At 46.8% G+C, this 13741-nt stretch overlaps 1 protein-coding gene across 6 annotated transcripts in view; it reads right to left on the bottom strand.

Annotated features, from left to right (window-relative positions):
* Mbnl2 (muscleblind like splicing regulator 2) overlaps positions 1-13477 on the bottom strand; it is a 160478-nt gene extending 147001 nt beyond the window's left edge. For 3 of the 6 annotated variants that reach the window (XM_031361154.1, XM_031361152.1, XM_031361156.1), the window contains exon 1: positions 13232-13476. The gene's annotated coding sequence lies outside the window, so the exon portion shown is untranslated. Of the gene's footprint in view, positions 1-13231 lie in introns of all 6 variants that reach the window. The other 3 variants (XM_031361150.1, XM_031361157.1, XM_031361158.1) reach the window with 3 other exon arrangements.
* Positions 13478-13741: the final 264 nt, after the last annotated feature.

The raw sequence follows: 13741 nt of genomic DNA, 5'->3' as shown, positions 1-13741 counted from the left end.
GCTGCTCTCTCTCTAGAGGCCTGTTCTGGCAGCAATTGCCTTTTCTAAGCAGGAGGGGGAAATGTGTGTGAGGGAGTAATTTCGTGTGTAGGAGAAAAGTGTTTCTAATGTTCAGTCCCGAGAACGTGAGGGGAAGATGGAAAAACGTGAGGGAGGGAAACGACTCAGTCAAATCCTTCCTGGCTCCACTGCCCTGGCCGAGGCTGGAAGGAGTCCAGAGCCAGGCCACTCTGAGGGCTGGATGCTGTGGTCCTTCCTTCCACACATCTGGATAGGTGAACAGGGATCAGTTAACAGCAGCAGGTCCCCAGGTACCTGCTACTGCACTGAACAGAAGGTTTGTCGCCTTCGGGAAGTCACCAACCTAACTCCAGGATTTTCTGAGTTCTGCCAAACTGTAGCAGGAAGCTCACCGCTCACCTCAACGGCTTTGGAAGTCAGGGAGGAGGGGACCAAGAGGGCCACTGGCTGCAATATACTCAGGCCCTCAGAATAGCTCCACTGTGTTGTCCTGACAACATGCGTAGGCCATGTGGTTGCTTTTTCTTGCCTTTTAATTCCTCAAAACAGGAGCTGCAGACAAGAATAGCGAATGCAATTGTACAGCCACAGACATTAACTTGAGCGTTTGCACACACCTGGGGAGGAAAACTCGGCCAGGTATCAATCTGCAGGGTGTGGAACGGTGACATTTTCCAAGTCTGTGCATTATTATCCTCCCAGCCCCTCAACGGCTGGCTTTTTCTCATCAATGATTTCATCTGGTCTGAGTTATGCAACACACCTTTTAGCCTAATATGGGTTGGGAGTGGATCTGTGATACTTAGTGGTCAGCGAGAAGATTGGCAGTCTTCATTGAAAAGGCAAAATTCCACTATGGTGGAATGTGGGTGGGGTCTGTTGCTAAAACCAGCAGTGGAGAGGGGGGAAAGAGTGGAACAGGAAGTAAGGGAGGGACGGAGAGGAAGAGGGGGGGAAACCGGCAGAGAAGGAGAGGGAAGAAGACAGGAGATGAGGGGGAGGGAGAGAGGAAAGAGATGGAGAGGGAGGGGTAGGGAGAGGGAGCAGAGAGGGAGAAGAAAGAGAGGAGCAGGGGAGGGGCAGAGGGAGAAGGAGGGGAAGGAGGAGGAGCAGGAGGAGAGAAAGAGGAAGAGGGAGGAAGCAGAGGGGGAGAGGGAGAATAGGGCCCAGTGTGTGTTGGAATACAGGCCTAGTGATCTTTAGTTTAACCATCAACCTAAGGGTTTTCCTAACAGGAGTCTGGCTTAGAGCTAGTCCCAGGGCTTGCAGCATGCCCTGGTTTTCTTCACATTGACACCTGGTCCAGGGCAGGGAACCCGCTGGGCACTCTCGTCTCTCCTTCCCTCTGAGTCAGCTCAGGCATAACTGAGGGAGAAAACCAGAAAAGCCTTCCTTGTTCCTCCTTCAGGGAGGGAGGGAAGGTGGGCGCAGCCTGCTGCCGACTGGAGCTGAGATTAATTAGTTCCTTCAGTGACCTTGGCACCTACTGATGGTGCAGGGGTCTCTGGGTGTCCGAGGAAGAGGGCCACAGCCGAGGAAATGATCACCGTGTGGGTGAAGGGGAGGGGGAAATACAAAAGGTCAAAGGCAACCCAACCGGATATCTGTAACTCAGAGTTCTCCGAGGTGTGACAGCCCGCGTGTCTTCTGTGTAGAGATCTGCATCTGCTGGTCCATCTATCATTTCTAAGCCAATGTCCAGCAAGCTAGCAGATGTTTCCAGGGGGACAACAGTATACTGTTGGGGTGGACGATGGTAATTCTGAAGGACTGTTGAGCACTCATCTGCTTTTTCCATTGTGTTTAGACCTGAGCAGAATCGAGGAAACCGCTCCCCTTCCTCAACCCTTGCTGGCTCAGGATTCCCTAGGATCCCAGGTTGCATAAGTGAAAGTACCATATCCTGATAAGGAAGGTGACACACTGACGCTGTCAGAAACTTTCAACCTCTACTATGCAAAGGACTGGCCTTCCATGGGGGGCAGTTGTCTAAGAGAACACTGTAGCTTATGTGTGTCTGGCTTGTGCAGGTCTACCGCTGGCAGCAGCCATTAGAAACTGCTTGTAAGAGCTTAGGGAGGAGGTGGATATGACCTCTACCTGATCAGGAACTTTCCCTCTTGGGGTCTCCTCTGATTTCCATCTTTATGGCAGTCAAAGTGCTTCCTCATTTTCGTGTGTCTCCCCTTTCTCCTCTTCTAGTGCATGAGAGCCCAGCTGAAAAGTACAAATCCTGGGAAGTAAAGAGTTAAAAGAAAAAAAAAGAAAAGAAAAAAGACCAAAGCTGTCCTTTGGCCCTCGAAGCCCCCAGAGGCAGCAAGTCCCTTTGATCCTGCCTCTTAATTGCAGCCTAGTAGCACAGAGAACTTTAAAGAAAAGGAACAGAAAGACTTAAGAGATAGGGCTTGTTTTGTTTCCGGAGGGGATGGTCTTCCTGGTGGCTGCCAGGAAGCTGGTACTCCAGGGCTCAAGTGATGGGTTTCCTAAGCAGGCCTGCATCCTGTCTCCCAGGTGTGCATCTGATCTGAAGACATCTCCAGAATACCATACCTCTGGAAGCCGCTTGGTAGGGATGCTAGGGGCAGACTCCAGTGGGAGATGAAACAGGAGAGAGGAGAGCACGGCTTAGCATACATCAGACAGAGCAGACCACACACATCCCAGAGCAGCTACCCAGGAGCAGTGAACACCCTCTGAGGAGCACAGAACTTCCGGCAGCAAACACACGGTAGGGAAGCTGAGATGGAAAGTGTTCCCAGACAGGCCCAATGGCAAAGGCCTATGATGGTAAATACTAGGAAGGCTGAGGCAGAAATGTCAAACTCAAGGCTTCCATGGGCTACAGACTTTGAGACCAGATTGGCTGTTTTAGCAAAGACCTTGTCTCAAAACTTACAGTAGAGAAAGAACAAAGGATATAGCTCCACAGGCTCGTCCCTCGTGGGAGAGGCCCGAGCTCCATCTCCAATAATTCCACAACTAGGCAAGTGTGTTTCTAGGGAAGTCTCTCATGTAGCAATGTCAAAACAGCACAAAACTCCTCAGACTTGAGTAGGCCTGTCTGTCTCTCCTCCTCCCTCCCTTCCTCCATCCCCCCTCTCTGCCTTCCTCTGTCTCTCTCTCTGTCTCTCTGTCTGTCTCTCTGTCTGTCTGTCTGTCTGTCTCTTTGTCTGTCTGTCTGTCTCTCTCTCTCTTTCTCTCTCTCTCTCTCTCTTTCTCTCTCTCTCTCTCTCACACACACATACACACACACACACACACACACACACATATACACACACACACACACGGCTGAAAAGTAACAAAAAGGCCAACTAATTTTCAACAATGAAGATGACCATGACCTGGTTCTACAACAAGTTCCACCAGCAGCCGCTCCTGTCTGCTCTGTTTAAGTCCTCAGGGAATAACACTGTGGCAGGACCATTCTCCTAAGCAAGCCTCTTTCGCAGTCCCCACAGAGGCACTTGCAGAGAGAGGCACTTCACTCAATCCCACCAAGGTGTGTCTGGCCTTTGTTTTGCTCCTGATTAGCTTGTGACCTTAGAAGATCACTTTCCCTGGGCTTCACTTTCTTCATAAAACATTTTAATGGAATTAATGAACAAGGACACAGCTCTCAACAGAAGGCTGGCTATATACTAGGCACTCGATAAACTCGATAAACATTTGCTCTGTTTCACTCTTAAAAGGTATTGGTCAATTAAAAAGCATGTCCATCCCACCCCGACTCATCCCTGTGTGGACTAAGAGGCATCAGGAAGGAAAGACTTCCCCTAATCAGTTTAGCTCCATTCCTGGCTCCAGGAAAGAGCAAGAGAAAGAGAGCCTCATTGGTGACAGAAAAAGAGGGAACACCCCAGAGAGGAAGATATAAGATCCCTGCTCAGGCCTGGGCTTCTCCCAGTCCTCTCTGATGATTTCTTTGTTTGTGGACTGTAACTTAAATGTGGCTGTGTTATGAAACTGATGTCCACCATGCTGAAGGCACGTAACACATCACCATGCCATGCTAAAGGCACATAACACATCACCATGCAAAGCTAATGGCACATAACACATCCTTTTGCCATTCCAGGTGCACAGAACACATCCTGCTTACTCCTCATGCCCTTTCAAGAGAACAAGGAGAGGAAGCCATCATCTGCATCTTAAGGAATGAGTATGATTGGCAGAGTTCCCCAAGACTCATTCATTGTGTGTTTAAGGTCTAAGGTGGATATATTAGACTTCTGGCCTTTAAAGCCAACCACCACCTAGCAAATAAGTAAATAAGCAAATAAATAAATAAAGCAGGGGGTATTCAAAGCTGAGTTTTAAAACGTGTGTTTCTTGGGAAAGGAAAAAAAATCTCTGAAGCTGATACATACGCACAGAGGCCCTAGTTGGGTGTGTGTACCAAACTTCTTGTGCAAGTTGTGAGTCTGTGTCCATGACAACCACAGACATCTTAGGCACAGGAGATGTGCATAGTGGGGCTGCTGCCAACCCTGCCAGTACCAACCCTGCCAGTACCAACCCTGCCAGTACCAACCCTGCCAGTACCAACCCTGCCAGTACCTAGCCGGGCTCCTGAGGACTGGGAGTTGACATTAACATAATCTGACCTCTAAGCAAGACAGATATCCTGCAGAAGCCGCCTGGGCCAGTGGGTGCTGGCCTCCACCGCTGGCTGCACCGGCTCTTTCGGTGAGCTGCTGCAGACCCATCATCCTCTGGCACTCACATTTCTGCAAAGCTGTCCCAGTGTTCCAGACCCTCCCCATTGAACAGGATGAGTGGTACCATCACCCTCATCCTCTGGGAGCTTGTTAGGAAAGCAGACGATTAGCCCCACCCCCAGACCTACTGAATCAGAATCTACATCCCTAATGAGATCCCCAGGTGACCTGCAGGTACATGCAAGTTGGAGCACTGCTGCTCTGCTTTTAGTCCTTGGAGGCATCAACAGGAGCACACCAATGACCTCCAACCACACCAAGGACTTGCTGATCTTGAGAATTGCTTCCAAGCAGTCTTTACGGCTGGGTTCAAGAGAATCTGATAGATTCAGGGAAAACAAGACACCCAGGGTCTGGTGACATTTCACTCCGGATTTACCACCCCAACCAGTCCTGCAAATAGGTATCTTAAAAGGCAGATGCAAAAGCCTTGATAATTTTGCCTTGAAGCGTTCTGCCTCTGAAAAATCTACTTTTAAGTCACCTGTACGTATGAAAGACGCAGCTATGACTGTTCTCTCATACGCCCACTATTCTGTGCCTTCAAACATGACTGCGAACAAACGTTTGCCTCCAACAGGATCACTGCCAGAGACTGGTGCTAAGGAGGGTGAAATACGTGTAGGAGGTTGTGATCGTTAATTTTGATTGTCAACTGGATGGGATTTAGGATTACCATGGCAACAAACCTCTGGGCATGGTTGTGAGGTTTTAAAACTGGGTGAACTGAGATGAGAAGGAAGACCCACCCTACGTGTGAACAGAACCATTCTGAGGACGAAGGGGTCCTGGGTGAATAAAAGAAAGGCGCTGGGCCCCAGCTTCTTTTTTTTTCTGTTTCTCACTACGGATGTAAGCCAGCCAACCTGCTACCATGGTGGACTGCGCCCTCAAACTGTGAGCCACAATAAGCCTTTCTTTCTGTCAGGTGCTTTCCTTCGGTATATTTTGCCCAGCTACAAGAAAAGCTAACAGACGATTCTTACGGAATCCAGACTGGTCCTCAACAGTTTTGCTTACTTATTTTTTTCAGAAAACAATTTTCTCCTTTTATGTATATGTAGTTTCCTGATTCTTTGTGACCTCCTAGTTTCTTCTGGGCCGCTGACTAATTTTTTTTCAAAGATCACCACTGGTCAACTGTGTGTTTCTCTTTACGTTCACTCTTTCTTTCTTCGTGGTAGTGAGTGTGCATGACATTAACTGTTGTTTTGAGACAGCTGTCTCAGGCTTAAAAATTGGTAACCTGGGAACTAGGCTGTCTGCTGCCCCCTCCTCTCTTTGTCAAGCATAGATATCTATAAGATAACTCCACAGATAGAGAATATGGTATAGATATAGAATATATATGGGAAGATACTGGCTAAAGTTCAATATCGAAAGCTCACGGCTCATTGTCTCCCCTCCTCCTCCTAGCCTCTTCCCACGGGCTGGTCTCCAGTTCTTTTTATGTCCCTTTCCAGTCCCAGCACCATCAGCATCATCTCTTATGATAGAACCCATACTGTATTTCTGGCACTTCTGAGCTCTTGCAGCAGCTCCTCCCTCTCCACTACGGTGTCCTTCGGATCTTTCTCCTCCACGCTCCTCTACCTCTTCCTACATTATGCCTGGATTATTGTAAATTCTTTCTTTCTAGTGGCATCACTCATAACAAATGGTCTAACCTCTAACCAATCTCAGAGATCCCAATATGCGTATTGTAGGTTATAAAATTAAACTGCTGCATGGCTCTTCAGCTCTACCCTATCTTATTGATTTCAACTGCTCCCATGTAGCCTGATTCCTCACTGTCCCCTGACTCTGGCGCCATATTCTATAGTCAACTCTCCTTGTGGTTCCTTAACCTCACTGTCCCTCTTCCCTGACCCCTGGGCTCTCTGTACTCCTATTATCAAATATTTTGTACATCAGAAGCAACCATCATGATAATAGTTCCTCACTTACAAACAGTATTCTTGCATAACAATGCCAATATGATCCATACATCATCAAATCCAAATGACAATTGACAGTTCAAAGGGATACACTAAATAATATAAAAGTTGAGCTCTCTCCTTACTAATAAATAATCTTATTCTTGGCCTAGGGTGTAGACTTTTCACATTAGAAAGGCTGATTTAGACAAAATGTTTGCATGTAGAGCCAGAGAAGGTGGCCCTTCCTCCTTTAAGGCCTCTCTACCATCTGATCCCAACACAGCTTGTCTTTCCCAAATTCTCAGAACTTTAAAGCCAAAAGACTAAATCATCTATCATATAAACCCCCCGAATGCTTTTAGTTTGATTAATTGAAGCTTGCATTCAGGAAGCCAGAAGTTTATAGATTTTTTTTTTAAGGATAATTCAATCTCTTAATTAAAAACATTACTGTCCTTCCCAAATTGCTAGGGTTGAGCTCTGCTAAACTGTGTAACATACATTATATGAAAGCTTCAAGTTAGACCACAGTGTGATTAATTTAGCTCAATAAGTATCACATGCATAACTTTCTATTGGCTCCACTTTGGGGTTGCTAAAACTTGTAGCGTATTAGCTTACCTCGCTCAAACCCTGTTGTTATTTGATTTGTTAAACAGGAAGTGCAGGTTCTGACCACTAGGGAAACAATAAGCAGAAAACTTAAAACAGCATATGAATTTAAGATGTTACTGTGACTACTACACTCAGAGTTTAACAGAGTGGTTACCATATACCAGAAATTTCTAACACAATTGATGTCTCTACCTTGAAACTTCAGGATTTTTCTATAAATTACTTTCATCTCTCTTATTTCTTCAGCTCAAAGCCTACAAGACTTTCTAGCTGTGGGACTTGAGGGTCTCGGAGGCCTGAGTTTACGCAGTAGCCAGGCTGGCTTTTTCTGAGACACGGCTGTTACCAAGTCTTCAGAGAGCTCTTGTCGTCTACCAGCAAACGGAGAGTGCTGCTGATTGGCTGGGGCTCTGGGGACCCTTCTAAAGTTCCAGCTGCACAAGGTAAAGCAGGCTGCTTGTAACGAACGCCCCTAAACCAGTCACTTCCAGCCTCCACATCCATCGTTCCAGCAGTTTAACAGACTCGGAGAGATGCCCTCAGAGGAGCAGGAGGCCATGGATGCCGCTGTCTGTGTTGACTTGGCTATTCTCTGGCCTGCAGGATATTAGGAGGTGTTCGTGAAGCACCTCACAGCCATGTGGCTGGGTTGAGCGATGGGGTCAACCTTGGCTTTATCTTGAAGCTTGCCCAAGCAATCAGAGCTGAGAATCTACCACTCTGAGGGCCTTACCTTTGTGCCACCTAGGTCTAAATGGAATACTATCTAAGAAAGTACTTAGGTGGGGACATGACTCTATGTCCTCACATCTAGTACCCGGGACATTTACAAGTTTTTCTTGTGCTTTCAAAATCCAAGTCAATTAACCAAGGGAATGGGGAGAACACACACACACACACACACACACACACACACACACACACACACACCACGCACTTCCACACAGTAGCCCAGGCTGGTCTAGAACTCACTATGTTTCAAAGCATGACTCTGAACCTCTGATCCTTCTGCCTATAGTTCTTGAGTGCTAGCATTACAGATGTGCTCTGCTACACCTGGTAGGAGGTAGGGAGTGACAGGAGGCCTCAGGGATAGCAGGCCATCACTCTGACAACTGCGGTATCCCCCAGTCTCCTAACAAATAAAACTTAAAATCTAATAACTCATCTCCTGGAGTTTTAGCCAGAGTGCCTTAAAAGAGGCTCCCATTCTGTAATTCCCCACTTAAGCTGTTAATGGAGATGATGCCAACAAAAGCCTTTGTCAAGTGCAAGGAACCCCACATCTTCATTATTCTTCTGAAGACAAGTTGTGCGCTGCTCTTATCTTGTGAGTAAGGATCTTCTCTTCTAGCCTTTGTGCACTTCGGACAGTTCAGAAGAGCCTTGCAGGGTTCCAGGGCACTTCCCACTCTCTCCTCTTTACACCCCACAGTTCTTCAACAGTCAGATCTCCACCAAAACAACTTAAAGTTTAGAAGGGAAATCAACTAAAATGACCCCCCCCCCTGCATTTATGAAAGAATGTGGGGAAGTGTAATCCCCCAGAGGCGGCATCAGGTTTCCTCATAATTGCATCATGGGCTGTTGGGGGCAGGCTGAGGCTCAGAAGTGTGAGCCGGGTCTAAGACTTCCCTTTGTTCACTGGCTGGCATTTAAGGCTTTATAAATGGTGTGCCACTGCCTTACCACTTCAGGCTGGAGCTACGGTGGCTGAGACTGAGTGATCCCAAAAGGCATCTAGTCTGCAAGTTTCAAGCACTCTGATACACCACGGCTCACCTCTCTTTATGTTAATTAAACAACAGGAGCCGAGCGGTAAGAAATGCAGTTGGGGTAAAGAAAGGATGAGTATCTAAAAAAAATTTTTTTTTTAAAAAAAATTGTGTTTCTTTTATCCTCTAAACACCAGAATCACATCTAGATTAAAATCAATATCTGATGGTTACAATGCTAGCTTAATATTAGCCAATGACGATGTCTTAAAGCCTTTGAAATTTAGGCTTTTACGACAGGTGTGTTTGTACTTATACAGGAAGGCAGAACTTAGCCTGAAGCCCTAACCAAACCCAAGACCCTGCCCAAATGGCACCTAACAAACACTTGTTGACTGATGTAGCTGACCCAAGAGACCTTAAACAATGCTTGCTTTGTCAAAACACTTAGGCACCTTGTAGTCGGGTCCAAGATTTTTTTCTTTTTTTGTCCTAGTGAGGAGGCCTAATACAAGGTCAGTTGAAAACTGCCCACCATCGCAGAGCTCAGGCTCAGCAAACAAAGCTGGAGCCTTACTCAACATACCTGTTTTGGCTCAGCACTGCAGTGGAGGCTGGGCCTAGGGCTGAGAGACCAGCCCTTGGAGGCCCAGGCCTGGAGCAAACACTGACTCCTCACTGAGATATTGCTCTTGTTGCAAGGGACACTTTGTACACATTTTCAAGGAAAACAAAACAAACAAACAAACAAAAAACTGGACTAACTAAACGATGGGAAAAGACAAAACAAACAAACACAAACAAAAACAGCAGCACTACTGATCCACCAAGGCCAGATTAGACCCACTTCATCCTCCAAAGAGGGAAATACCAAATCCCTAGCCCCACAAAGCGGCAGGCATCCCTCTCTCTAGTTGAGTGGTTCTTTCCAGAAAGGAGGCTTGGGCTCCTGACTCTTTCTTAGTAGTGTTATTTTCTGCAGTCTCTTTCCTTCGTGCCTCACAGGGCTTCAGGCTGAGCCTTGGCAGCCTTGTGAAAAGGAAGAAGTGTCCCGTTCTCTGCCGGGTTATGACCTTGGAGTCCTCGTGGGCTCGCCTGATGGATGGACCTTTGACCTGCTGTTCTGCCGTGACTCAGGCTCCGGACGGCTTCCCTTTCTCTGACACACCTCGATCCAACTGCCCACCTGCTTCCTCTTTGCCAGATCTCTTGCGGACAGGCCAGCAGTAGGTGTTAACCTCCCGGGCTAAGGGCACCTAAACTGTTTTCTACAACCACTCCTTCTCGTCCATGTACCATCGCCTCATGAACTAAAACCCCCGCACCCACTGCAATGACCCCTACTTGCTTTTTTGCACTGCTACTGTTTTGTTGTTTTGGAAAATGTAAATGAGTCAGCTTGCCTTTCTTCCCACATTTTTTTTTCTTGCTGATAAGAGAATGCAAGAAGAAAGGAAGAGATAAATGTGTGTCAGACTGACCGACTCCTTCTCCAGGAGGAATTTGCTGGAGCTCAGTGTCTAAGTCCCCTGCTCCTCATTCCTGCTTGAAATCCAGAGTACCTGCTCTTGGATCTCTATGGCACTCCCAGAGCTTGGGACTGGCTGGGAGCCATGTGATATTGATTTGTTTTCACCATGGCAACAGCAAATTAAAACAACGAGCAGAGCAAAGGCAGGCTGTTAAGCAGTAAAGCTGCATGACCAGTATATTTCACAAGCATCTTTTCCTCCCTTTTTTCCGCTCTCCTTCCCTCCACTCTCACAGATTTCATACAAGAGGCAAAGTAAGAATAGCACTGAGAACTTCGGCCACCACAGCTCTAGTTAGTCCACCGCTGGCAGAGACAGCCTGGCCAAGCCCACTGCCAGCAGAGACCGCCTGGCAGCTTCTAGAACATTAGGTGAGACCAACGGAGGAAAGGCTTCTTTGGAAATTTCATTTGTTGGCTTTGGTATCTTTAGAAAACTTGTAAGAAACTGACAGAGACTGGAGGGTTTTGTATTTTGTAGCCTTCTATCTAAACACCCCAAGACATTGCCCACAATGTTTCCACACAGAGGCCCCTTCCCTTTGTACTTCACTGGGCAAACAACTTTTCTTTCTGTTGTTTGTACAAAACAGGTCCCTAGAATTCTAGAAGAGAAAGTGTAGAGAAACTGAGGTAGGCACTTGCTCAGGGCCTTACTAAGTAAGGGGTGCAAGTGGCCAGCTGGTAGTAGGGACTCCAGGAAACTGCAGTGTGCTCTAACCCAAATTCTTTCTTTAAAAGGAACCACAATAAACACTAACCTTTCTGCCGATCTGTACAATCACGGGTATACAAGAGGAGTGCCACCTGTGACACAGGGTTAACAGCAGCCACTATTGTATTTTATCTCCTTTGAGCCATCTGCCTTAGAACACAGTGCTGTATCTATGAAAGCAGCTGTCACCCACCATCCAATCAACCTTGAACTTGGTAGCATAACCTAGGCTTTAGATAAAGGTTCCAGGGGAGCTGGGAATGGGCCCATCCCAGGGATAGCACCTCCCCGCTACCCCCCATAGGATGGGCCCCCCTGGGATGGGCCCCACAGATAGCCTTAACAGAGCGGCAACACTGAGTTAGGCCAGAAAGAAAGTGAAATTCGGCTCCCCAAGGCTCTCGCTATGGCTTCTCACTAACCAAGCTAGAAGCCTGCAGAAAACCTGGGTGGACTGGCAGGCAGGAGAAATTGCCCTATTTGGCCTGTGAGGGGGAATGGATGGGCTGTGGGTTTAAATGGGAAGATATAACTCAAGTCCTGCCAACTGCGAGTTCCAATGTTCCTGGCCTGGACATAGAGAAATATTCCTTTCCACAAGCTTGAATAAAAGAACACACAGCAGAAATAGTTGGGGGATGACGTCAGGAGTTCTGGGCTAGTGTCCTGCACTTCTCCTTGAAAGTAAAAACCGTGGTACGTGGCATTGCCCTTATTTAAATGAACACTGCTGTCCCCCCAGGACGGAGCAAAAGAGAGGAAAAAACTTCTCTTACCTAGATGGTAAAATGTCTCATTTAACGTTTGTTCCTCCTTGCTGTCTAAATATGCATATGGCCTCATAGATATTTTCCTACTAAATCTTTGTCTTTTAAAGAGACAGTAAGGCTTTTTGAAGAACGTTGGAAATTCACGGAGGTGGCAGTTAGGCAAGTTTTTTTTTTTTTCCTTCGCTTCAGTGCTTGCTAACTATTCTAAAAATGTTACACATTTATTGTAAACACATGCTCCCAAGGCCTAAGAAAAAAGCACGGTTTCCTCATGCCTGGCAGAAATTTAAAACGGAAAAGGGCAGAAAGAACTCTTTAACACGGAGAGAGTCCTTCTCTCCTTCTCCTGGGCCAAGTGTGTTAAAAATAAATCTGCTTCAACCTTTCTAGCCGCGGCTTCTCAGCAAGAAAGTTGATCTGGCTGGGCATAGTGAGAGCCCAGCTTTAAAAGCTAGCCTGCTCTCATTAAATTATTCTGCTGGCTGTGTGTTCTCATTAAAAATGCATACAGATCAGATAATTGCAGTAAGCGTTATTAACCCAGCTTTACTTTTGAATATAATGGTTCCACTTTTAAGCTGGAAACAAAGACGGAGGCTGCCAGGAAAAGCAATGTAAACATTGAACTACAGTGTCTAAGACTAGCCAGGAAGCTACCTCTTCTGCCTGCCGGGGTGGTGCTTAAAATGTGCTTTTGAAACTCAATTAAAGCCATTGCCCTGTGGCACCAGGGTGGCCCCCAGTTTCCAAGAAACAGACATATTTTGGTCCCAAATGTTCAACCGATGATTATTCACCATTATTTTTTTTTTTAATTCTTAATTTCAAGTATGTTTTCAAAGAACAGGAAACACGTAAACTTTATTCTTTTTACTCTGACAGTAAAAACCTCGATTATCTTAAGAAAATACTGGCCCAGATCTTTCAGATAATTTAAAAAAATAATAATAAACGAATCAGTCCTTTAAATAAATAAATAAAAACCTCGGTTTTTATGCCTCACCCCAAAACGGGCGGCGTAGATTCCAGCTTTGCCATTTCTTGTTCTCAAATCTGAATGTTACGTAAAACTCCAGGGTTTCCTGCGAGTATTCCGTTCGAATTAGTGGAATCGGTCTCCCTGGCTTCCCTAAGCACACACATGGAATGCAGCATACTGCAGCAAACTCTTTAAACATTAAAAAAAAGAAGAAGAAAAAATGGGGGGGGGGGTGTTTCTCCTACCTTGTTAGCTCGTCTTCCCCATGTACAGTAACCCCAAGAACATCTGGCAGGACCGAGTGGCCGCGGCTTCTCCACCGCATCATGAGGAAGGGGGGTCCATGCAAATAGTTCTCCGTCCCTGTTTATTGTACTCTGCGACCGCCGACCGTGGCTGGAAAATTTTACCTTCAGATGATGAAGCAAAGACAGTCTAAACTCTGTTGCTGTGAGCTGCAGCCCTTCCTTCCCACAGGCCCCGCCCAGGCTCGGCCGGCCAATCCCCGGCCAGCTCGTCAGCCCTCCTCGTCTGAAACTGGTCCTCATAGGATGACTGACACAGCAACACAGCGCTGGCAGGCTCCGAAAACAGTGCGTCCATACTGATGGAAGAGGGATCTCCCTCTCCGAGGAAAGCAGTCATAGCTCCGAGACAAAGTGGCACATAATTGGCAGAGCACAGAGAGGGGTAGCTCAGACAAACACGCTTCGAGACACCCAGCCCGGAGCTAGGAGTTGCATCATAAACACTCC

The sequence above is a fragment of the Mastomys coucha genome, unplaced genomic scaffold (genome assembly GCF_008632895.1).
Source record: "Mastomys coucha isolate ucsf_1 unplaced genomic scaffold, UCSF_Mcou_1 pScaffold9, whole genome shotgun sequence".
NCBI classification, from domain to species: domain Eukaryota; kingdom Metazoa; phylum Chordata; class Mammalia; order Rodentia; family Muridae; genus Mastomys; species Mastomys coucha.
Note: the sequence above shows the minus strand (reverse complement) of the source record. Positions and strands in the feature narration are given on the sequence as shown.